We start from the raw sequence: 26,518 nt of genomic DNA, 5'->3' as shown, positions 1-26,518 counted from the left end.
AAAGTTTTTTTTGACTGATTATGATGATCTCATTATTAGTAATAATAATAATAATTTTAATTATAATAAAAATAATTTTCTACAACACCTTTAGTTTTTAGATCTGATTTGAATAAGTTTAGAAAAGATGACTCTGATGTTTTTTGTAAGTGAATTTCAGAGTTTTGGAGAATAGCAGGAGAAGGTTCTGTCTCCCATTGAGTGTAAAGGGCCGTACACACTTGACGAAAATCGGACGAAATATCATTCGATTTTTCTCTGTCTTCTCGGCGTTCATTACCGTTTTTAGTCGACAGTGCATAAATGTTCACAAAATTTCTCGTCCGATTTTTCTTTTTTTTGGCACATTTGTTCCTAGACTTCCAGGTTGTCAGCAACTTCAGATCATGCGCGGTCTTTCGTATCCGATTTTTCACGGACGTACTGCATACACATTAAACGAAAATCGGTCGTCTGGGGACGGACGAAAAAAATTTTGGTGTTTGTCCCTCCGTTTTTTTCGTTGAAAATGTCGGCATCGGCTGCTAAAAGTTGTGTACACACTAGGCGAAAATCGGACGATTTCACATCGGGCGGGAATTTCGGCAGATTTTCTACTAGTGTGTACCCTGCTTAAGTGAGTAGAGGGGACACACAGAAGACCAGAATTTGAGGATAAAAGGTTACGAGGGGGGGGGGGGGGATAACAGTTCAGATAGGGTATCAAGCCATGAATAGCCTTATAGGTGAACAAGAGGATCTTAAAGTCAATGCGACACCTGATGGGTATCCAGTGCAAGGACTCCAGGATAGAGGTATTATAAGAACTTGTACCAGACCTAGTCAGGTATCTGGTGGCAGAATTTTGAACATATTGAAGTTGAATAATAGTGGATTTAGGTACCAGCTTATTAAAGTTTTTAAAGTTAGAAATATTCAGTGCGGAATACTGCTAATTGCAATGTAGTCAGCTATATTCTTGTGCTTTGTACAGGCATACTAGATACCTTATCTGCTTCTGTTTTAAGGTATCCAGTGCAATCAGTGTAGACCATAGTGTGAATAAATACAATGATCAGCTCATACAATGTTATCTTTATTTGGGCTGCAGGAAACTCATTAAATACAGGCTTTTGTAAAGGAAGTAATGCCACCGCTATTTTTACAGTAGGGCCCAATGCAAAATTCACAGTCTGGTTTAACAATTAATTACGCCGCTCTAGGCTTCTTTTATCTACAGGCCGCAGGAGATAAGGTGCAGCAAGATTGACAATAATTTCTCATATACTGTACATAGGATGTCACGATCATGAAACCTGGACTGGAAAGCTGCTGGCCATAAGCACTGCAATAACTGATTTTACAGAATAACCTGATTGTGTAGCATATGCATTGAAGCCAACTACCAGGATTTGACTAGAGTCACTAGACAGTCCCACATCTTGACCCTATGTTCCACTGATAATGGGTCCTGGGTATGTCTTGGGATCAAAGAATCAATCAATCCCACATTTAGTAACCAACCTTTGTTTCAGTTTCCCCACCCAATTCTAAAAGACTTTGCCACCTTTCACATGATGTTTGGTAGTGGGCATGCACCTTCCTTTGCAATCAGGGTTTGGTGTTCTCCACTGGGTCTTTGTTCCCCCTCCGAAGACACTAAGGCCCCGTTCACACCTTAATGTATTGGAAGCATGGCCTACAATCATGGCAAAACGCAAATGTGTTTGGGTGCCATTAATTTTTAATGGTACCCCAAGCATGCCAAAAAAGGGCATTTTGAAATGTTTAGTAGTATTTAGTCTGTGGAGAATCTCACAATTTACTAATCAAGCCAATTGGAGATGAGGAATATATATATCTGCAGTATGGACAAACCTTTTTAGATGTATATTCAGCAGAAAAAAAAATACAACTTAACAAATTACCCTATTTTTTAAAAACTATTTTCTCATCACTACACTCTCTCTTGGTTTGATTTACTAAAGGAGTAGAAAATGTTCACTTGTCTAAGTACGGAATCATATGATAGACAACTGCCTCATCCATATACAAGGCAGGGTTAATAGCCCTGTATTGTAGGTGATGACACTGAGGGACCAACCACAGCCCAGAGCTTCAGGGATAAGAGAAGAGCACCAGAGTCTCCTGGAATGCAGAATAGGGTAAGTAATAAAGCCCCTTCATCGACCCCCTAGAAATAACAGGCATTTAACCCCTCCAATGAGAGGGAACCCCGCTACAAGGGTTTTTTATGTGTTCTATTCTAGTGTTCAACTTTAAAGCAATGCTTAGTAATAGACTTTTTGTAAAGAAAGTTGTGACCCCAGGGGACCGACTGGATTTATACTTTAACATTTGATGTTCCGGGATTATTAACCAAAAACCCTGTTTTCTTTCATTCAACATATGGCAAAGAAAGTGATTTTTCTGAGGATTGGAGATGTGGTGGCCCAACAGATGCCGGTAACATTCTTGTTCTGTGCACCTATCTGAGTTTAGGGACAGCCTGGTGCATCCCAGTGTTAAGTTTAGTACACACTATAAGAAAATCGAAGCAAACATTTTCGTCCAAAGAATTTTCGTAAGATTTTCGTATAGTGTGTACACAACTTTCGACAGCCGATTCCGAATTTTCGTACGAAAATTCTTGAAGGGACAAACTCGAAAATTTTTCTCGTACGGGAAAAAATTAACAACTTTTGTTTAATGTTTACTGTTTTCGTCCAATTTTTGTACAAGAAAAATCAGAAAAGAAAGACTGCGCATGATCAGAAACAATAAAAAACAAAAAAAAAGCCTTTGTCGTACGAGAATTTTCATACGAATTTACGTTCATCGGACGATCGTTCGCCCGATTTTCTTATAGTGTGTACTCCACTTTAGTTTTCTGCTTTTACCTGATGTTCAGTTAGCTTAGTTGAGCAAAAGATTTCCCAAATTTAGGCCAAGTTCATCAAATATTTTTTACAACAGTATTACACTTGTAAGTACAATCAATATAATGTTCATGTTAATACAACATATAATAAAAATGTGACCATATTTGTATTGTTGTTTCATTTTCCTAAGGACATGTATTGATTAAATTCTTTTTACAATTTTTAATATGAACTTTCCTAGGTCCCTTGCTGGGAACCCACGAGCTCTAAAATGTGTATAGACCTGCTAAGCTGCTTGGAAATTTAACAGAGCCTACTCATAAAGGAATGTTGCTCAGGGGTATGCTTAGCTGTTAAAAGTTGGATCTCTTTATTGTTATCTCAACATCATTACTATATGGCCACGCCTGCTAAGGAAACCACTTTACAATAATAATAAGCAGCAACAGCATCAATTTTTCATCTTTCTTTGCTGCAACTGCCTTACTATAAATGAATGTCACCTCTTTAATATACTATATACTTTATTACAATGTATACATACAAACACTCTATGCAAAGTTATCCATCAAGGAGGCATGCTGGAGAAGGGAAATGCCTTTCAGATGAAGTACACCATATGTAACAAATTGCTTTGTATTGTCACCGTGGTTAAGGAAGGAAGGCCTTCATTTATCATACAAGTGCATATTGTATACTCACACACATTAAGATAACATACAACAGAAATAGAAACATATGAAGACTATTTAAAAAAATTAAACCTGTAACAGCATTGCATATAGACCATGTCTGGGTTAGATTATACAATAAGCTATGTTTCTAGTGTATAAATGGGAGCTTATCTTTATGTAATTCTTTTAAATAAATCATAAAAAATGTGTAACTTTTTACATTCCTGGCAAAAAAACGTAAAGAGACTCAAACTACACTATTAGGCCTCATGAACACGGACTGTTTAAGAGTCTGTGTCTTCAAGTATAAAATCCCTGGAGCATTCCCATGCCCGGGCAGCTGCAGTATACTGCTGCCAATACAAGTAAATGGCTGCATGCAGCTGTATCAGTGTAAATGCCAACCTCCTCTACACTGATGTTTACTCATGCATGCGCATGGCGTACAATGTGTTTCATATTGGATTAGTAGTACAGGAACCTTTTCTGAAGTCGAAGAGACTTCAGTAGTGCATATTAAGACGGCTCTCATTCATTTACATTGAATTTGTGATGACAAGAGACTGAGCGTGACTTGAGGGCACACAAGTCGTGTCCCAATTCGGAGTAGTGTGAACTGGCTCTAAATATATTGTTTGTGAATGCTCCGGTAAGCGCTGATACAGAAGTGATCAGCGTTTACACTTGTGCAGCCTTGTACAGCCATTGACTTGGTGCCTGTATGCGCCACCTGCAACACCCCTGGTGTGGGAAAGTGCCAGGGATTTTATGCTTCAGGGCATAGAAGCTAAAAAACATCCATGTACATGAGGCCCTAATGCTGGTACTACAGTATATCCACTGTGGCTGCAACAAGCTAGCCAGAGATGCAGATTGTGGGGTTTATTTACTAAAGGCAACACCACTGTGCACTGAAAGTGCACTTGGAAGTGCAGTCGCTGTAGATCTGAGGGGGACATGCAAGGAAAATAAAAAACAGCATTTTTGCTTGCACATAATTGGATGATAGAAATTAACAGAGATTTCCCTCATTTCAGATCTTCCCCTCATATCTATACTGAACGTCCAAGTGCACTGTGGATTTGCCTTTAGTAAATAAACCCCAATATCACTCTCTATGTACTATCATAGCAGATTAGTAATAGCTTTGCAAGGTGCTGAAAGGTTCAAAAATGTGCTGCAGTTTCTATAAACATAGCTATGCAGATATAACCCAATATGGATAAAATTAGGTAATTTTTCATATTCAAAGATCAGAATCCGACTGAAACCTGGGGGACCAACTTTAACGGTGTGTAGACTGTATCTATAGGTATTTTGGTCCCTTTAATTGGGACATATGTTTTAGTTTCTTCTGTATATGCAAATCCTTGCAAAAAATTATTTTCTTTCCAACTGTAACTGTTTCGTACATTTATGACCTATGTTCGGCCTAGTGCCAATGGATATGGTTTCATACCTACCCATCGCAGTTTCTAAATAAAAAATTATAAAAGAAAATAAAAAAAAGATCAGAACCCTTCTTGAATTCTCATTCTCTAAAAATGGTGCATGTTCCCCGGAAAAAAAACATCTGCAATGGTCAATGTATGTATTCATAGGGGTGGAATTACTAAATGAATGGAGAATAATCACTTATCAAAGATATATATTCACTTAATTTAAAATATACGGTAAAGCTGTGTTTACTTTGGCCACAACCTCATGGGCAATGAAAAAAGGATAACCCAATCACTAAAATCTTATACAATTTTTAAAAATGTTATTTTCATTTTCAGTCTTTAGAAATCTGCAGCTATTACTAAAACAATACCTAGGGACTGAGCGATGAAGTTCCTTGTTTAGGCACTTCTTGTTATAGCCTGACAACACGTGTCTTTCCCCCATGTGTTGTCAGCCTAGCACATGTGCTTTTGGTGGAGACTTTATCATTAAAGCCCAAAACTTTTTTTTTCGTTTCGGACATTGTGGAGAGGGATTAGAATACCTGTCAGTTTTTATTGCTGTCTGTGCCCCTGTTCTGTGAGAATTACCAACCCGTGAGAAAAACCTACCCCTCGTCACTTCCGGTTCACGGCACTGTATGTAATCCGGCGGTTACATTTAAATAACTATGCTGCAATACGAGTCATCTCCGCTCCTGTCCCTGTCACTTCCCTGCTCTCTGCAAGTAAATATAAAAGCGGCGGCGGGTGTATGAAAACATAAATCACGGAGCCGCCAGCCGCTTTTATATTTACTAGCCCAGATCAGGGAAGTGACAGGGACAGGAGCGGAGATTACTCGTATTGCAGCACAGCTGTTTTATGTAACCGCGGCGTGGGTAGGTTTTGTTCACGGTACACCGACATATTTCCATACTAGTGCGCATGCGCACTACTCAGCTCCTCAGTTGTCCCATTAGGTATCCGGGGCTGTGAGCATGCGCACTGCTGCGCTGCTCAGCTGTTCCTGGCCGGAAGTGACGAGGGTAGGTTTTTCTCACGGGGTAGGTAATTCTCACGTTACACCCCCGTTAGGGAGATTCACCCTCTCTGTTTGTCCTGTTTACCATTATCATTGAAAGTAAAAGTAAAGAAAATCCCACATTTTGGGTTGTCCCTAGAAAAGTAATAGAAGGGAAATCTTCCAATAGGGGAACTAGTTCTGATGACTTGGGAGGCCCCAAGGAATTCCCTTAATTTTTAGGGATTTCCTCTCACTTTCTGTTTGGCTATGGGACAGGAAATGAAGAAAAATCTCCTCAATAGGACAAAGATGGCAAAAAAAAAAAATCTGACAGGGGTTATTACCCTCACTTGCTCTATTTAAAATGAAAAAAAAGAAAAAAGTATTGCCTATAGTTTTACTTTAAAGTGATTGTTAAGCCACTTCCAGGACTTTGTATAATCGTCTTTGTCTCCTAAGCCTGTGTATCTCTGTCTCCGTGTTTTATAAAAAAAAATGCTATATATACCTAATTGCTGTGTGCTGCTCGGCGATCACATCAATGACTGGCTCTCCCCTAGCCCCGTCTGACAGCTGCAGGGGGCAGGGCCGGGATCCCCCTGCTAACGTCACTCGAGAGGAGGAGAGAGAGAGAGAGAGACGGCTGGTCACGCAATCGCCGAGCAGCACACTACAATCAGGTATATACAGCATATTTTTTTTTTATAAAACACATAGACAGAGGCACACAGGCTTAGGAGATAAACAGGATTATATAATATATCAACAGTTTTTTGAGCAGCAGGACGGGTGGGCGGGCTGTGACACAGAGCTGATAGGCAAGGAGGGGAGGAGGACACAGGAGAGCAGAGAACGGGGCTGCGGATGACGGGGGCACGTACACTGACCACAGTGTCAAGGCTCAGCAGCCATGATACACTGTGGTCAGTGTACGGGGGGGGGAGGGGGGAGAGGTGTAGAAACTGGCAGGATCAGCCAGGTTTTTTAGGTGATAGAAGGGGCCAAATTACTCAGCACAAACACTGTGCTGTATAACATGCTTAAAAGGAACAGGATCAATATATATTTTTTGGGTAACAAACGCTTTAAGCAGTGATGCTAATGCTCAATTTGGGGGCATGTTTAGCAATTTTCAGCATATAAAAATTTGTTTTAAAAGTAGAAGTTTAGGCTATCACCTCTCCTTATATATGCTGCCCCTGAACTGCTCCTCATTTCACTGCACACATTTTAGTGTAAATCAAAATTTAACTACCCTTTTTCCCATTGTACCTCTATGGTATCACATGACTACAAAGCTCTGTCACCTCTATCTGATGTGCAGCTGGTGTGAGGGATCTCTCAACCCCTCCGATAATGCCTTCAGTAGTGGACACCGGAGATGACTTCACGCCTCCACAGAATTCAGCTCTGTTGTGGGCTCTGCACATTACACAGATGAGCTGAGGCTTTGCAGGAACATTAATAGAAACACGAGAAAACATGTATTTATATTGTGACTTAAGCAAAACTCTAGGCAACGCAATAAGGAGCAGTGGGAAAGTAGCACTTTTAAGGCAGGTGATGTATAGACTACTGTAACGGAACCGCGACCCACACTGTGCTTGTGGGCTTCCTCCAGTCTGAACATAGTTATCAAATTTTACAGCTGCCCTACATACAAAACTAGCTGGAACTTAGCTTGTATAGATCTGGAACCTACAAAAACTTTTATTGAACAAGCTCACACACAATATATACCACACAGGAGAACATCCCTCTCCTGATCAAATTACCCCACCAGGTCAGGTGCCTGATTACGTTATCCTATGCAGAAGAAATTGTGTACAGAATACTAATACTAATAGACACAGGATGACTTACACATAAGAGGGGCCCCGGGAGCTGAGAGAGGGATTTCTCAACCTGGGTTCCACGGGCCCCCCAACCAAAGTGACTCCCGCCACAAGTACACTTCTACTTCTACAGTGACTATGTTATTGGTGATTGTACTATGAACCCAAGCTGTGTTCTTTCATTTTTCCATACTCTGTTCTCTGTTCTCTGAAATTAGATGATTTTTATTTGGGAAAACAGAAACACCCTTCCTTAGTTCAGTAGTTCATTTTTTTAGCTGTTTGGCTACTGTATAAAATAATAATACGCATTTGAAAAATAACAAAGACGTTACTTATATGAGACATCAAAATAAATAGTGAATACAAAAGTCATATTGAAGTATAATCAAAAAAGTTGAAATATATTTTTTTTACAGTCTGTTCTCTGAATGCCCCCTCAAGGTATGTGCAGTTTGGGAAAATGAATAGTTAGAATTAATAAAGAAAACAACTTTAGAGTTAAAGAAATTTGGGATTAGTTGTGTAAGCTTTTCTTTTGTGTTGTGCTTTCTTAAAGTGATTGTAAAATCCTGTTTAAAAAAAATATATAAAAATAATAATAAACATGTTATACTTCCCTTCCCTGTGCAGTTGGTTTTGCACAGAGCAGCCCAGATCCTCCTCTTCTCGGGGTCCCTGGCCCCTCCCTCCTATCGAGTGCCCCCACAGCAAGCAGCTTAATATGGGGGCACCCGACTCAAGCTGCAGCTCCATATGTCCATTCAGACACAGAGCTGCCGTTCGGCCCAGCCCCCTCTCTCACTTGATTGGCTCATTGACTTTGATTGACAGCCCCAGGAGCCAATGGCGCCACGGCTGTATCTCAGCCAATCAGCAGGGAAAGTCCCAGGACGGCCGAGGGTTTTTGTGGACATCGCTGGACAGAGAGGGGGTTTAGGTAAGTATTGGGGGGTGCTGAGGGGGCTGCTACACTCAGAAGGCTTTTATAATAATGCATAGAATGCGTTAATATAAAAAACCTTCCTGACTTTACAACTCCTTTAACTTTTTTTGTTAATGTTTGCATGTTCTCCCTGTGCCTGTGTGGGTTTTCTCCAGGTACTCGAGTTTCCTCTCACACTCCAAAGACATGCTGGTAGGTTTATTGGCTCCTGTCTAAATTGGCCCTAGCATGTATGTGCATGAATGTGAGTTAGGCACCTGAAAGTGATTGTAAAGGCTTGTTTTTTTTTTTCAATAAAAATACCAAACATGTTATACTTACCTGCTCTGTGCAGTGGTTTTGCACAGGGCAACCCAGATCTTCCTGTTCTCAGGTCCCTCTTTGGCTCTCCTGGCCCTTCCCTCCTGCTGAGTGCCCCCACAGGAAGCAGCTTGCTATGGGGGCACCCAAGTTGAGTCACAGCTTTGTGTATCCATTCAGACACAGATCTGTGGTTCAGCCCCACCCTGTCTCTCCTCATTGGCTAACTGATTTTGAATAACAGCAGCATGAGCCAATGGCGCAGCTGTTGTGTCTTAGCCAATGAGGAGGGGAGTCCCGGATGGCTGAGACTGTCATGGGCATTGCTGGATAGAGATGGGGCTCAGGTAAGTATTAGGGGGGCTGCTGCACACAGAAGGTTTTTTCTCCTAATGTATAGAATGCATTAAGATAAAAAAAACCTTCTGACTTTGCCATCCCTTTAAGCCAAGGTACACACGGGCCGAATGATGGGCAACATCGGCCAGTTCAATAAAGAACGCCCGAAATTCGGCCCATGTATATGGCAGCCAGTGCGACAGAAGCCGGCTGTTTGGCTGGTTTCTGTCAGATGAGCATGCTGGAAAACCAGGAACCAACCAATAGCCAATAGCTGAAAGCGCTGACCGGATGTTATGGCAGGCCCCTGTCAGAACACAACAGCTTGGCGGGGAAGATGGCTGTACTGACGACGGAATATTAGTACAGCAACTTCAACCAGACCTGACAGTTTTTGTTTATGAAAAAAGACTCATAGGGGTTGATTTATTAAAGGCAAATCCACTGTGCACTGCAAGTGCACTTGGAAGTGCAGTCGCTGTAGATCTGAGGGGAAGATCTGAAATGAGGGGAAGCTCTGATGATTTCTTTCATCCAATCATGTGCAAGCAAAAATCCTGTTGTTTTTATTGCCCTTTTATGTCCCTCTCAGATCTACAGTGACTGCACTTCCAAGTGCACTTGTAGTGCACAGTGGATTTGCCTTTAGTAAATAACCCCACTGCGTATACCAGGCTTTAAACTGTAAGCTTCTCGAGGGTAGGGACAGAAGTGAATGTACAATATATGCGTAAAGCCCTGCGTAAACTTACTGCGCTATAGAAATACCTGTAATAAATAAAAATACATTTTAAAAAGGGGTTGGGGGGGGGGGGGGGGTAAACAGACTCAATGAACCACTTAGTCTTTTTGCCATTGCTCTTTTATATATCTAAGACACCTTTCACACTGAGGCGCTTTTCAGGTGCTTTCATGCTAAAAAAAAAGCGCTCAAAAAGCGAATAAAATCCAATTTTCTTTAAAATCAATGAATGCTTTCAAACTGGGGGGCGGTGCAAAAAACTCCTGCAGGCATCTTTGGAGCACGTTTGAAATGCTACAAAAAGCGCCTCAAAAGCACCCCTCTCCATTGCCTGGCGTTTTTATGGGCAGTTTTCAAGCTCCTCAGTGTGAAAGCAGCCTAAACATAAAAGGTACCTTATCCTTTATTTGATTTTTTTTCTCTTTGCCGATTCTGACAATGTATGCCAAAATTTTAAATGTTGCTTCTAGGTGATGCAGGTGACAACTCCCATTAGAATTCCACACAGGTTAATACTTTAACACTGCCCCTCTGGATGTCTAATAAATTAACAAGCAAAGTGGATGTGCATTTGACCTTTCATGATTACAGTTGTCTGGAATAATAAAGTGCTGTCTGGGTTGTAAAACTTGACTACTTTTGACTACTTTAAGCAGAGCTTTTCCTTTTTTCTGCAAAATGAATCATTTCCAAAACACTTTTATAGGCATGTAAAGAATACATTCTGCTTTCTGTGTGTTTTGGCCACTATCTGAGCTATCCTAAAAGGTAAGCATGCAACCAAAATACCCAAATACAGCAAGATGGGGGGCTATAAGTCTAAATGACCATTGCAAGGTACTGTATATAGTACCCAATAGGGCTGAACGATAGTCAATGTGATATCGACTATCGTGCTGTGGGCGTGGGCGATAGTCACATCGCCGAACATACGATAGTAGGCATAGGCAGTGCTGTATTCTGGCCTAGGCCAACAAGGCCCGGGCCTAGGGTGGCATTTTGCAGGGGGGGGAAGCAAAAAAAATATTTCCTTATTTGCAAAATGACTATGGACTTCCTATTTATTATACAAGTAAGTGAAATAATCCCATAATTACAATCAGTGACAGCAAACACAAGTCCAAATATCTTAAATTAGTAATCTTACTAATCCCGTGACATATGGCTGAACTAATGGGCACTGATAAGGCTGCACTGGTTGCCATTGATAGGGCTGCACTGGTGACCACTGATGAGGCCACACTGATATGCTGCACTGATGGGCAGTAAAGAGGCGGCACTGATAAGGCTACACTGATGAGGCTGAACTTATGGGAACTGATGAAGCTATGCTGAAGGGCACTGATAGACTGTGGTTATGGTCTGTGGTTTACAGATGACAGGATTGGTCATAAACCGGAAGGGGTGTGGCCTTTACAGGAAGGGGTGGTTCATATTTAAATTAGGGGATGCACAAATTTAGTCAGGCCTAGGGCAGCACAAAACCTAAATACACCACTGGGCATAGGCAGGGAGAAGTCGGGAGGACTCACAGTGGTTGTAGAAGGTAGCAGAACACAGCCCGACATCTGTCCCACACACGTTCAGTCTGCCTGCCTGCAGCTAGTTCTCTTGACTGAGCGGTGAGCAGCGCGCCATGAGCAGCTGCACAGCTAACCAATCACGCGTGCCTGCACACCTGATTGGTTCGCTGTGCCGCTAATCACAACGTGATTGGTTCGCTGTGCCGCGCTCACCGCTCGGTCAAGAGAACTAGCTGCAGGGCGGCAGACTGAACGTGTGGGACGGATGTCATGTCAGGCTGTGTTCTTCTACCTTCTACCATCACTGTGAGTCCCGACTCTGCCTAGTCCATACTGTCAGTGTCTTCTGCATTCCACCCAGTTCAATATCGCGATATATATCGTTGAAAAACAAATATCGCAATGTACTTTTTTTCCCAATATCGTGCAGCCTTAGTACCCAACATATCCCAAAAGTAAGAAATCTTAACGTGAGCACTTTTTCTTTTTTTGTATTTGGTGATTCTTATAACTGTACGTGACTAGGGTCGTTCAGATCCTACCTGTTTAACCATATTACCTGAATCAGTACCCAACACCACCCCCCTTTTAGCTTTAAATGACAACATCAACTCAGCATTGGGAATAAATGGCCGGTTCAGCCTTTTATTAAACAAAACCATAAATAACAGAAAAACATAAAACAATCAAACCAATCTAGATCAAAGAATGGTTGCAGATCCATGACGATACCATCTCCCACATCTTTGGAGTCTGTGGTACCATTAAGTTAGGTTCTGTCCCCAGCCACCAAAACACGGCCTTGAGGACAGACCCCTACCACCTTGCACTACCCGGTCGGTCTAGACTGAACCAGACCAACCATAGGACTCCATACCTGAGATGGGTCCCACCATTTTATCGTTCGACACCATGTTTTGGACCCTCGTGAAGGACCCCAACCGCCAATGTCCAACCTCCCTAGCAGAGCAACAGAAAATGGCATCACCAGGGCAGGTGGGAGGGACGTTTCTCCTATGATCTCCAATCTGCAAGTAAAGCCCCTTCACTCCTCCCCTACAACTACTCTATCTCCTGCTCCTCCCCATCACCTTGTCTGCTCTGCCAATAAGGTAAGAGTCCTGACCTCTAATATCCCAACAACTAATTTAACCCCCTACTGCCTGGTTATCCTTCCACCCTGTCATGTATGCCTTTTGCTTATCATTTCCTTCAAGCTCCGGGCATGTCTATATGCTCTGCAGATCACCTTCCACTAATGTATCTGAACTGATACCTATGCTGCTGTTTTCAAACATCTCTATGCATATATTCAATGGCTTTAGAAATATTCAGATGACATAGTACATCATTAAAAAGAAAAAAGGGATTTGATGACTATACTGGAATTCCTTGCCTCAGGTGACATTTTAATAGATGAATGATCTGCATGCACAGTACTTCCCCATTTAATTGACATGCTTGAGGTTAGATAAGTGGCAATAATTATTTTTGTTACCTAGTCATGGGAAAAGAATGGCAGCAGCCATTGCTGGTCTTTAGAAATGCTAGTTGCATGGATATGTCCTACTTTCTTAAGCCCCGTACACACGTAGCGATTGTCGGCCGTAAATATTCGGCCGCTGAACGATCGGCCGATTGTCGGCTTGTTAGTATGATGCTTCCGACAACCGACAGCGCACTTTCGGCCGAACAGAATCTGTCGTGCAGGCATTAAAATTTTTGTTGGCCAACACCAGAACGGCCGATTGTTCGCCAGTCAGTACAGAATTCGGCCGACAAACAGCCGATTAGCAAGACTGGGCATGCTCGGAAAAGAAAAAACACACGGAAAGTTAACCATCACATGACATCACTTCTGCAGTCGGCTGTTGTTGGCAGACAAAAAGCAGCTACACTCAAATCATACACTGAGCATATGTAAATTACAAGAAGATAAAATATGTAGCGCTAAAACATTATGAAAAAAGTCCATAAATATAGTCCATTTCCACCAGTGATATTGCACGGCACCAAATCGCAGTAGAGTGAAGAGAAACCACCACCGAATGGAGTGTTCAAAACACGCTTACCAGATAGTCATATAAATTGGGCCTTGAAATATCATAAGAACTGCAACACCCTTGGTGATGAACTGGACCGGACCTCTTCACACAGATGAATCCCAGAAATGATAGCTTGACAGTATGCCTTAAGGGAGCCACTCAAAAAAAGGAAGTAAAACCCCTCATAGTGCAGTAATTTCCATAACAAGCCATGTGCTTCCATGTGCTGTCTCGGATTGAGGGCAGAATAGCGATCCGGAATCATTGCAAATCAGGGGACACCCGTGCGATTCTCGTGACTTGCAATGGCACCCCAAACACGGCATTATTTTGCTGCAATTGTTGACCAATGAATCGCTGTAAAATCACGCAAACAGAATGGCGGGACGCCTGTCACCCAAAAGAAGCTCTTATACTTTTTTTGGGCGACAGGCATCCTGCTATTCTGTTTGTGCAATTTTACTGCAATTTGTCTAGCGACAATCGCTGCAAAATAGTGATGCGTTTAGGGTGCCATTGCAAGTCACGGGAATCGCATGGGTTTCCCACGATTTGCAATGATTCCGGATCGCGGACAGAATCGCTGTGATTCTGCCCACGATCTGAGATGCCAATATGTGAACGGAGCCTAAGCAAAGCGTCCATCGCTCAAAAAAGTACATAAGCTTCTTTTTTGGCAGATTACAGGCATTTTTATTTTTTTTTCATTGGTCACTTTTCAACCTAAAAAATGCCTGCACAAAAACGCTGCAAAACGCCTGTAAAAATAGCAACACCTGGATGTGAACGTAGCCGTAAGGCTGAAGGCTGAATAAGAACATATTCAATGACACAGTGAAGTATGGGATGCCTCTAGCTAATGGGATCTAATTTGGCTCAAGGTGTTTTTTGTTTCTGTGTTGCTGTCAGTATCTATCATTGATATCCTGGTGAGAATGTGAATGAAGGGCAGGATTCCATAGGAGCTCCCAACACTCATAAGTGGGCTATAAGCAGTCTGAGTGAGACAGGAAAGGGAGGGTAACCAATACGTTTGATTGTTTACCTAAACCATCTGAGAGTAGACCAAACTTAAAGCATTTGTCTAAATAAAGGAAAGCCACATTGTTCTCCTTAATTAAGAGATAGTGAAACTAACCTTAAGGGAAGTCATTTCCATATGAAAAGGATTTTTGTTCCTACAGTACGTGGCTTCAAGCAGTTTTTCTTGCATACCATATACCTGCTGTGAAAATTACATTTTACATTGCATTTTTGTAACCAGAAATGAGAAAGTGTCTCCATAGCACTTCAAGCTAAAATGTTATTTTTAGTGACCATTGTTGTAACAGCAGGGTCTAGGTGTGGTCCTAATGGGATCCGAAACCCATTGCTGGAGTGGAAGAAATATTATACAATTCAGGAGCCACACAGATCATCCTGGGAACAAACAGAGCTGTTCTAAAGGGATGATGATGACGATGATGGTCATTGGAGACATGTAATAGTACATAATTCAGGGCTCAACAAACCCCGGGTCGCCATGGCGACAAGAAGTTTTATCCTGGCACCTGGAATGCTCCCCACACCCCATGCTACGTATCCCGAGCTCCACTTGCCCATCTGTGGGCCCTGGATAGCATAACGGGTGCTGCCTGGTAGAGGGGGCGGGGGGAGGGATTAGAGCAGACACATGTCTGCTCTTCTAGTTGTTGACCCGGTGTTCTAAAATTTAGTCGGACCCGTGAAAATTCCAGACCCTCGTCACTTCCGGGGGACGCTCTGTCACCACCAGCTGCTGCGAGCCCCAGTGCGCATGCGCACAAGGCATTTTCAAGGTCTGATTAAATTCTAAGACTTACGAACAGCTGACTGAGAGGAGGAGGGGCTGAGGTGGGACGCACACACCGCTGCAGGAAAATGTTACAACACCGCCGCGCAGAGCTGACTTAGAGGAGGCGGGAAGGAAGTGAATACTCATACTAAATAGTCATGATAAAAAATGTTTAGCATTTCTTATTTTTTTTTTTATCATGACTATTTAGTATGAGTATTCACTTCCTTCTCACCTCCTCTAAGTCAGCTCTGCAACATGTTCCTTGCTCGATGACACGGCGGTGTTGTAACATTATCCCGCAGCGGTGTGTGCGTCCCACCTCAGCCCCTCCTCCTCTCAGCTGTTCGTAAGTCTTAGAATTTAATCGGACCTTGAAAATGCCTTGTGCGCATGCGCAACAGGGCTCGCATCAGCTGGGTTATGACGTAGCGTCACCGGAAGTGACGAGGTCCGACTAAATTTTAGAACACCGGACGTGAGTCACTTCCGAGACCCCGTTGACAGTTTCCCCGGCCATCAAGGCTGGGAAAGAATGTAATGTAGAGTGATGTGCATTGAATAACTTTCACTGGAGCTCAGGGGAGACTGCAGGGTCTTTCAGACCCTGGATGTCTCATTAAAGAGGACCTGTCACTAAAAAAGGGATGATAATGATGGTCATTGGAGAAATGTAATAGTACATAAATCAGGGCTCAACAAACTCCAGGTCGCCATGGCGACAAAACGTTTTATCCTGGCACCTGGGCTGCCTTCCAAATGCTCCCCTCCCCCACACACTATGTATGCCAGGCTCCACTTGCACATATGTGTTCCCGGGATATAATAGCGGGTGCTGCCGGGCAGAGGGATGGGGGGAGGGAGGAGAGCAGACACATATCCGCTCTCCTCCTCTTCTAGTTGTTGACCTGTACGTGACATGTGAAGTCACTTAGGGGTCCCCGTTGACAGTTTTCCCGGCCATCAAGGCTGGGAAAGAATATAATGTAGAGTGATGTGCATTGCATAACTTTCACTGGAGCTCAGGCGAGACTGCAGGGTCTTTTAGACCCTGGATGTCTCATTAAAGAGGATCTGTCACCAAAAAAAAAAAAATCATCACATGTGATGTTATGTGATGAAAAAAAAAATTAAGTAAAATAGAATTTTTTTTTTTTTAATAGTAAAAAAAAAATAAAGTTACACCCAAGCACATAAACCCCCCCCCCAAAAAAATGTGAGGCCCCCCACCCCCACATATGCACACGTACAAACCTAAGCCTGAAAACATAGATTGCGATACACATGTTACATATCCCCACGCACGCCAGATTGAGAGCAATAATTCTAAAACCAGACCTTCTTCATGATGCTAAATTGATGACCTATAGGGGGCTTTTAAAGTGCCACTTATGGAAAATATAGGGTGCTGACATGTTTAAGGTTTGACATAAGTATCTATTTACTTGGTGCAACCTCAGCTTTTGTACCTTTGCGGTAATATCGTGTGACATAAAACAATTGGAACCATCACTATTATAAAATAATCTCTAGGGTGTCCGCTTCCAGAAAATATTTAATGTTTGGGGTTTTATGTAATCTTCAGGCCTAAAATGATTTTCTAAATGTGTGTAAAAAAAAAAAACCCTCAAAAATGGCTCTGGCTGTGAAAGGGTTAACGGATAAGTTCACCTTCAGGAACATGTTACATGTTCGACCCGTAAGATTTGTTATTTTAAAAAAACTGGCTCCTAACTTTTTTTAGCTGGCTCCTAGATTCAAAGCTAATTTGTCAGGCCCTGACATAAATGGTTTACTTTTTAGGAACTATAAGACACTGAGCTGTCTATAACCAACATACAGTAACAGCAAAGGATGCTAAAAAATTTTGTGAAAACTAAATGTCATAAAATGTTGTGAAAATGAGAACCAAAGTAAATGTTTTAACTTTTTGGAAACTTTCCCTGCAAATTATCCTTTACTTTCTTTCAATGAAGAAAAAGTAAAAGAGAAAAGCACCATATGTGTACTGTTATTACGGTTAGCTGTGGCTCCCAGACTTTGATGACTCACATAAGGAGGGATATATTTTCTGTGAGGCTCTCGGGAAGATATACCTGCCCATCTATGGAACCCCTATGCAATATCCAATAATTCCCATCAAATACTTTGATACAAGATAACATATAAAATTACATGCTCCATTACACTCATGTAATTAAAATGACTGCAAACATTTTATAAGTTTTGACCAAAACTAAGCAGTTAGTCATTTCTAAACAGCCGTCTTTAGGCTGTGGGATGATACTGTATAGCATAGCATGGGCTTGGACGATAAAAAGGAGTTTCAGCTGGGAATGTGTTCATTGCCATACCATATGCAAGCTGATGCTTTACATTGTTTTTCCAAAACTACTCCCACCATTTCTCAAGAATGCAGAGACATCGGAGAAAGGAAATATGTAAGGCGATTTCTGGCACATTAATGTTCTTTCCTCAATCCCTTCTCCTACATTTTGTGGATAGAGAAAGGAATGTAACATTAATTTTCATTAGCTCATAACTCTACCAAACCCAGGCTGCATGATGAGACAAATCAACCTGTTATTGTAAGCAAACATCATTGAAATGCTTGCATGCTCCTATAATTGGGCCCTGGTGGCGGACAATGTAAAAAGTTGCTATTTACACAAGATATTGGCCGAGTCTTTGGGTGGCCACTTAAATGCAGATCTTTTACATTGAAAGATTGTTTTGGACTTTTGCTAATAACTCCATGGGCAGGGCTGCTCTAGATTTTAAAGGCCGAAAGCTATAAGCAAAGATTTTAAATGGCTAAGATGAAAGATCTGATCTCTAGAACAGTGTTTCTCAACCTTTTTTCAGTCAAGGCACCCTTCACAATTCCACACAATCTCGAGACACCCCATTCTAGAATTTCTAAAACTCAATTACCGTAATCGTTTTACATAAGGCAGCAACACCTATATGTGTAGGACACCCAACATTAGACATTAGACAACATTAGAGGTGATTTATTCTTCCAAAGCAAACACTGGTACTGACTAGTACAGTAAACCCCCGTTATATCGCAGTTCAGTTTTTGCGGTCCCGGTATATTGCGTTGTTTTTCTGTAAGACCTATTAATATTATTTTACTAATTAAATCATTGTTAATTAAATATTTTTGTGTTTTCCATTGCTCTTGCTCTGTCTCTCAGTATTTTTTATGTGTTTAAATGTGTTTCTATTGTTTTAACCTCCCTGGCGGTGTGATTATGTCAGGAATTATGTACCAAAAGCGGTACAATTTTTTGATATTTATAATTTATAATATATATAATATATATATATATATTATAAAATATAAATATATTATAAAATATAAATATTATAATATATATAATATATATTAACTACCTCCCACCCGGCCATAGTACATATACGGCCGGGCGGGAGTCTCGTCCTTCTGAATGGACGTTCCGGAACGTCCTTCAGAAGGAGAGAGATCGCGCCGCCGCGGGCACGCGCAGCGGCGCGATCTCGATGTGCCTGTGTCCCTCGGACACAGAGCGACATCATTCGGCAGGAGGGCCCTGTGATTGGCCCTCCTGATCACATGACGGCTGTGTCCAATCACAGCCGTCATGTAATGTAAATAGAGCCGTTGTAACGGCTTTGATCTCTTCTCCTCCTGACAGATCCTGTCAGTGAGGAGAAGATCAGAGGATCGGTGCTGCTGCGGGGGTGATCAGTGAGTATTTCTAATTACTCACTGATCACAGGGGGGGTCTGTGCTGGTAATCAGAACATTGATTACCAGTGCAGCCCTGGGGGGGGAGGGGTGCCACTAAGCCACCAGGGATGCCCACCCATGACCACCAGGGATGCCCACTATGGCCACCAGGGATGGCAAGCAGGGCTCAGAGAGCCCCCCAGTGCCCTCCCTATCAGTGTTGCCCACCAATGGCATCTATCAGTGCTGCCCACCAGTGCCATTATTGCCATCTATCAGTGCCGCCCACCAGTGCCCATTATTGCCCATCAGTGCTGCCTATCAGTGCCCATCAGTGCCCCCCATCAGTGCCGATCAGTGCCACCCATCAGTGCCGATCAGTGCCGATCATTGCCGCCCAACAGTGCCACTATCAGTGCCCATCAGTGCCCATCAGTGCCGCCAATCAGTGCCCATCAGTGCTGCCTATCACTGCCCATCAGCGCTGCCTATCAGTGCCCACCAATGCTGCATATCAGTGCTATCTATCAGTGCCACATATCAGTGCCCATCAGTGCTGCATATCAGTGCTACCTATCAGTGCCCATCAGTGCTGCATATCAGTGCCACCCCATCAGTGCCACCCCATCAGTGTCTCCTCATCAGTGCCTGTCAGTGCGGCATCATCAGTGCTCATCAGTGCAGGAAAAAACATATCTATTTACAAAATTTTATAACCTAAACAAAAAAACTTTTTTTTTTTTCAAACTTTTCAGTCTTTTTTTATTTGTGCACCAAAAAAGAAAAAACCTGACGGTGATCAAATACCATCAAAAGAAAGCTCTATTTGTGGGGAAAAAATGACACAAATTTGGTTTAGGTACAGCGTTGCATGACCGCGCAATTGTCATTCAAATTGCAACAGCGCTAAAAGCTGAAAATTGGTCTGGGAAGGAAGGGGGTTTAAGTGACCTGTATTGAGGTGGTTAATAATATAATGTATCATTTACAATTTATAATATTTGATATTTTTCTGATACTAAGGTGATACAGTGTAATCCTCTCAGATTACACTGTATCACCTCCTTTTTATGTGTTTGTGTTTTGTGCAACATTTGAATTTCCCTCCTAGTTCTGCTCCCATGCACCATTGCTGCTGCAGGGAATGGAACCAGAAAGTCATCAGAGTGACGGACGGCGCGGCGGGGATCTCGGCGGCGATCACAGAAATTGGAGATCATCGCTGGAAGGCTAAGGAACCACGCTGCAGGCTCTGCACATCTACCCCGAGCGTGACTCGGAGATACCGATCCTAGCATGAAAAAACCACCCCGAGTCACGCTCGGGGTTACCGCTAAGGGAGTTAAAAGTGTGTTTAATCTCCCTGGCGGTATGATTCTTTTGGATTTTAGGTGCTGAAAGCGGTACCATTATTTTGCATGTAATTCTTGTGAATGAGCAGCCCAAACCAACTGTATACATTTATTATATATATATATATATATATATATATATATATACATATATTATGTATATATATATATATATATATATATATACGTGTATATATATATATATATATATATATATATATATATATATATATATTATATGTATACAGATGGTTTGGGCTGCTCATTCACAAGAATTATGTATATATATATATATATATATATATATATATATATATATACGTGTGTGTGTATATATATATATATATATATATACTGTGTATATATATATATATATATATATATATATATATATATATATATATATATATATATATATATATATATGTATATATATATATATATATATATATATATATATATATATATATATATATATATATATATATACACATATAGTTACATAAAAAGTACAGTAAAACTGCAGGAAAGGGCACTGGGGGGCAATGTAATGTGATTTTTTTTTATTTTGAACGGTATCAGTGTGTTTGGTATGTTTTACATTCGAATTTGCCGCCGGTTCCACCCCCCGGCGGACGTCACGTCGCCGGAGACGGAAGCCGGGGCTCGCAGACGATCGGGAGGAAGCTCCGCCGCCGCATACCGCCCGCATTCTTCGCTGGATCCCGGAGAAAAGGTAAGTAAAACCTCTACCAGCATCCAGCGATCTTCCTAGCGCTACCCCGAGTGTGACTCGAGGTTACCGCTTTTGGCTCTAAAATCTTACCCCGAGTCACACTCGGGAATACCGCTAGGAAGGTTAAAGACCTTAAAATGCTTTTAAAAGTACAGTGAAAGTTATAAAAACATGCCTACAGTGTATTTAAATAGGGTCTTTCTATTTAGCGGATTTTCACTTTTCGCGGGTGGGTCCGGAACGTAACCCCTGCGATGGAGGGGGGTTTACTGTAGTCCAATATTTCTCTTCTCCCTCAGTTTATTTCTCTCTTAGCTAATGTGACCCCAGTACTGATGGAGAGGGACAAACAAGGGTGCTGTGCAGGTGCCCTGCATTCTCCTTATCAACCGATGAGGTCATTGGTTGTTAAGACACTGGCAGCTAAAAGGTTGTAATGGTGCACAATGAAAACCTGTGGCTTTATGTAACTAATATGCAGGCTTCATCCACCTGCTGGCTTGTATACAATTTTTGGGCAGTTTCTATTCATTTTGCCAAGGCACCCCTGAAGATACCTGAAGGCACCCTGGTTGAAAAAGGCTGCTCTAGAAGGCCAAACCTGCGCATACATGTGGATTTCAAACTATCCCTCCTATTGTCTTTCAAGCAATATGAGCTGCTGGCACCATCATCAATTTCCCATTTTTCTCAGATTTGGTTATCACCATGGATGGTCAACTCGAATGCATACCAGAACACTTGTAAGTGAAAATGTGCATGTATATGGGAAACTTAAGGAAAGGATGCAGCCAAGTTTTTTTTTTTTCTTTCAACTCCCAGCCTTCACATACATTTTTCCATTTATACTCTAAGCCAGTGTTTCTCAACTCCGGTCCTCAGGGAACACTAACAGGCCAGATTTTAAGTATTACCTTGGGGAGATGCAGACTAGAATGCTGCAATCAATGAGCAGCAAATGTATTTGTATTTGTAATGTATTTCAGTTTTCTTGCAAACCTGGCCTGTTAGCGTGCCCTGAGGACCAGAGTTGAGAAACACTGGGTGGGCTATGAACAATGACACTTTTCCTATTTTGCACTGCATGTGGAGAGTAACAGTAGAAAGATGTTGACAGTTTCCATCCAGAAAAAAAAAAAAACTGTTTATCTGTTACACATAATGAATTCAGACTACAGATAAAGTACGAAAAAATATTTTGTAAAAAATAGTGAACATTGGGATTACAGATCACTGTGACGAAAACAGGCAAAATGACGGTAAAACGCATCATCATACAGCAATGCAAAAATGTTCCATGTTATGAATTAAATAAAAGTAGCTCCTGATGTCCCTGGTGAAGAGCCAAAGAACACATTAGATGTTTTAAGTCTTTTCATTGGGTTTATCAATGTCTGGCAGAAACAATCGTTACGACAGATATAACCTGTTTAGTAACACAATGTATTCAAATGATTCTTCCTACATACAAAACAGCTCTTTGAGCTGAATGTTAATGTTCCCTATGGAGTTTCATATTAACTTAGTATTCTCTTTGGAGTAAAATAATTCCAACATTTCCAGGAAAAAATGTTTTATGTTTTCACTCTCTGTACAAATTGAAAAACAGAAACTAGTTTCTCTCCAATACCCACTAAATCAGGGGATATGTTTGATTCCTAAAAGCGCATTATTTTTTACATAGTTACATAGTTGGTGAGGTTGAAAAAGACACCAGTCCATCCAGTTCAACCTATGATGTGAGTGTGTGTTTGCTGGTAACCGTACATTGTATACCCCTGTATGTTGTGGTCTTTAAGGTGCCCATCTAATAGTTTTTTGAAACTATCGATGCTCCCTGCTGATACCACTGCTTGTGGAAGAGAATTCCACATCCTTACTGCTCTGACGGTAAAGAACCCCTTACGCAAATTAAGGTTAAACCGCTTCTCTTCTAGTTTGAGTGAGTGGCACAGTGTCTTATTGAATTCCCTTTCCCTGAAAAGTTTGTTCCCTATGCTAGGGTCACCAGTATGGTATTTGTACATTGATATCATATCCCCCCTCAAACGTCTCTTCTCCAGAGAGCATAAGTTCAATGCTTGTAGTCTTTCCTCATAGCTGAGATCCTCCAGTCCCTTTATTTGCATTGTTGCCCTTCTCTGGACTCTCTCCGGTTTCAGCACAACCTTTCTGAGGACCGGTGCCCAGAACTGGACGGTATATTCAAGATGCGGCCGGAGAAGAGTCTTGTAGAATGGGAGAATAATAGTTTTATCTCTGGAGTTAATCCCGTTTTTTATATATGCCAGTATTCTGTTGGCTTTGCTTGCAGCAGCTTGGCATTGCATGCCATTGCTAAGCTTGTTGTCCACTAGGACCCTCAGGTCCTTTTTCACCTTAAATTCACCCAGAGGATCACGCCTAGCAAGTAACTTGCATTCGTATTTCTGGCACCCAAGTGCATTACCTTACATTTTTCAACATTAAACCTCATCTGCCATGTAGTTGCCCACATTATTATTTTGTTCAGGTCTGCTTGTAAGGTTTCCACATCCTGTATAGAAGATATTGGCCTGCTTAGCTTAGTAATGTCTGCAAATTTATATCTTACAGAAAAATGTGATCAATATTAATTGGCTTACAATGATTTTTTTTTTTTATTTTCCAACATAAACCTCATCGTTGTATCTAGCCCCTCAATGTACTCCTCTCTCCTGCAAAACGTTTATTAGGCTCTATTCAAACTTATTGTGCACTTGGCAGTGGCAGTGTTTTGGGGTCTAGGATGGCAGATATTAGGAATGTGGCAATACCCTCTTTGTATTTAAAACTAAATAAAAAAAAAATTATAAGCTGATTGGTTGCAGTATGTTTTATTATAAAAACACTGAATGCTTCAAATGTTAAAGATGATGTTTAGTCTTCACATTAGTTACCTGTAATGGCATGTATTCCTGCTGCTTCTTCTTGCTGCTCCCCCTGCCCCTTCTGCCATTCACAGAACTCATATTATTATTTTCCCACAGTGCAATGCATTCTATGAATGGAGGAGGAGCGGATGAATGAAATGATTTCCCTTGCCTGTTCAATGCATTGCATTGTGGGACAATATTAGTACAAGTTCTATGAATGGTGAAGGGGGCAGGAAGGGGCAGATGAGCAAGTCCTTTATACACACAGCTCCTTCTGTTAACCCCTGCATTACAATAAGATGTCTGGGCAGTGTCTAGTAGGATACAGGAGGAATTTTTTTGAGGCAGCAGCTTACAGCACAAGGAATACATATTTATAGGTAATTCTCTTAGATTGTAAGTTCTAACGAGCAGGGCCCTACGGTTGTATTGATTTGTATTTTAACCTTACTGTCTGCCCTCATGTTGTGAAGCGCTGTTAAAACAGTTGGTGATATATAAATCCTGTATAATAATTATTATTATCCCCTGTATCCCCCCAAAAATAGTTTGTCGTCATTACGTAAAACAGTATGGCAGGTTTTCTGCAATCAAATTAGATGGTGCCTTTTAAAAAATGTCTGTCCACTGGGGTACTTTTTAGAAAGGCCTTGGCTTCGTTGAGTGTTGTCCATGTTTTCACATTATGAGGGATATTTTCTAAGACTGAAGCAGACAGAATCTGGCACAGCTGTGCAAAGCAGCCAATCAACTTCTAGGTTTTATTGCCAAAGCTTAGGCAGGCCATACACTGAGCAAATTTATTTTTCTGCAGCCGTCCCCGTCGATCGAAGACGGTGATTATTGCTAGCGTCTATAGCAACAGCTAAGGATAATCGCAAGTCAAATCCAGGAGGCTGGTTGTACCCAAGTTGATCGATCAACCAACTTGGTACATTCAGCCTGCCCATGCACGATTCGAATCTTGGCCGATTCAGCAGAGATTCGAATCATCTATGGCCGGCCTTAATTGAACAAGCTGAAGTTAGAAGCTGATTGTTTACTATGTACAGCTGTACCAGGTTCTCTGTGCACCAGTTTTAGGGCTCTTTCACACGGGCGATCCGATCAGATCCGCCTGTCAGTTTTTTAGGCGGATCTGATCGCATCCTCCATGCAGCTCTATGGGGCAGCGGGTGTCAGCGGAGACACCTCCGCTGACACCCGCTGCCATCCGCATCCGATCCTGTGCGTGAAATCTGGACGGATGGAAACCCTATTTTTCCATCCGTTCAGTAATAGGAGCAGAGCGGATCTGATGAGAGCGGACAAGCGGTCCGCTCTCCTCCGATCCCCCATAGAGGGCAGCGGGGGCTGAGACACCTCCCTCTCCGCACTGCAAACGGAGACGGAGCTGTCATCCGCCGGCTCAGCAGGGATCGCGGATTGATCCCCGCTGAGCAACACGGATCCGCCTACGGAGGCAGACCGTGTGAAAGAGCCCTTAGTAAATCTCCCCCTATGTATCATAGCCATAATCATCATAATGAATAAAATAATGAATAAGGACTTAAAAAAATAAAAAAACAATAGTAAAAAAAAAAAAGAAGAGTAAAAAGTACTTATCAGTCCTATAGCCAGTGGCTCTGATATACACTCTTTTTTGAAGAATTACACCAGTCAAAGCATTACCTATGGGTGTGTTCCCCACTGTGTGCGGTAGTTCCAGCTGCCAGTCACTACTTCATTACAGCTCTAAAGCCTAGTACACACTCATGTTTTTTTTTTTCGTTCAACCCAGCGGGCTGAAAGAGGAAGTAAACCCTCCTCAGGAAGTTGTACCTATAGGTAAGCCTATATTAAGGCTTACCTATAGGTACTGTAAATATCTCCTAAACATGCACCTTTTAGGAGATATTTACCTTTAATGCAGCCAGTGACGTCACTGGCGCATGCGCTCTGAAGGAACGGCAGATCGTGCCATTCCTTCAGAGCCCCGTGCCGTGACCGTCGGCTGCCGCGCGCGTGCGCGGGAGTGACGTCACCGCGGCTCCGGCCAATCAGATGGCCGGATGCCGCGATCCCGGAAGACGGGCGACTATACATGTCGCCCGTCATACAGGTAAGCGGACGGCACGGCGGGGGCTCGTTCTAAGGTAAGTATTTCATAATGAGCTAGTATGCGATGCATACTAGCTCATTATGGGTTTCTCTTTCAGGATTTAAAGAAGAGAAAAAAAAAATTCTCGGTGTACAACCTCTTGAATGAAAAAAACCTGACAGCTCAGATTGGAGCTACTGTACTAACAATCCAAT

At 41.9% G+C, this 26,518-nt stretch overlaps 1 protein-coding gene across 2 annotated transcripts in view; it reads right to left on the bottom strand.

Moving 5' to 3' along the window:
- Nucleotides 1-26,518, bottom strand: part of ARHGAP6 (Rho GTPase activating protein 6) — a 788,712-nt gene that overhangs the window by 275,377 nt on the left and 486,817 nt on the right. The gene's annotated exons all lie outside the window — the stretch shown is intronic.

Source organism: Pelophylax lessonae (genome assembly GCF_965119305.1).
Source record: "Pelophylax lessonae genome assembly, chromosome: 2".
NCBI classification, from domain to species: Eukaryota; Metazoa; Chordata; class Amphibia; order Anura; family Ranidae; genus Pelophylax; species Pelophylax lessonae.
Note: the sequence above shows the minus strand (reverse complement) of the source record. Positions and strands in the feature narration are given on the sequence as shown.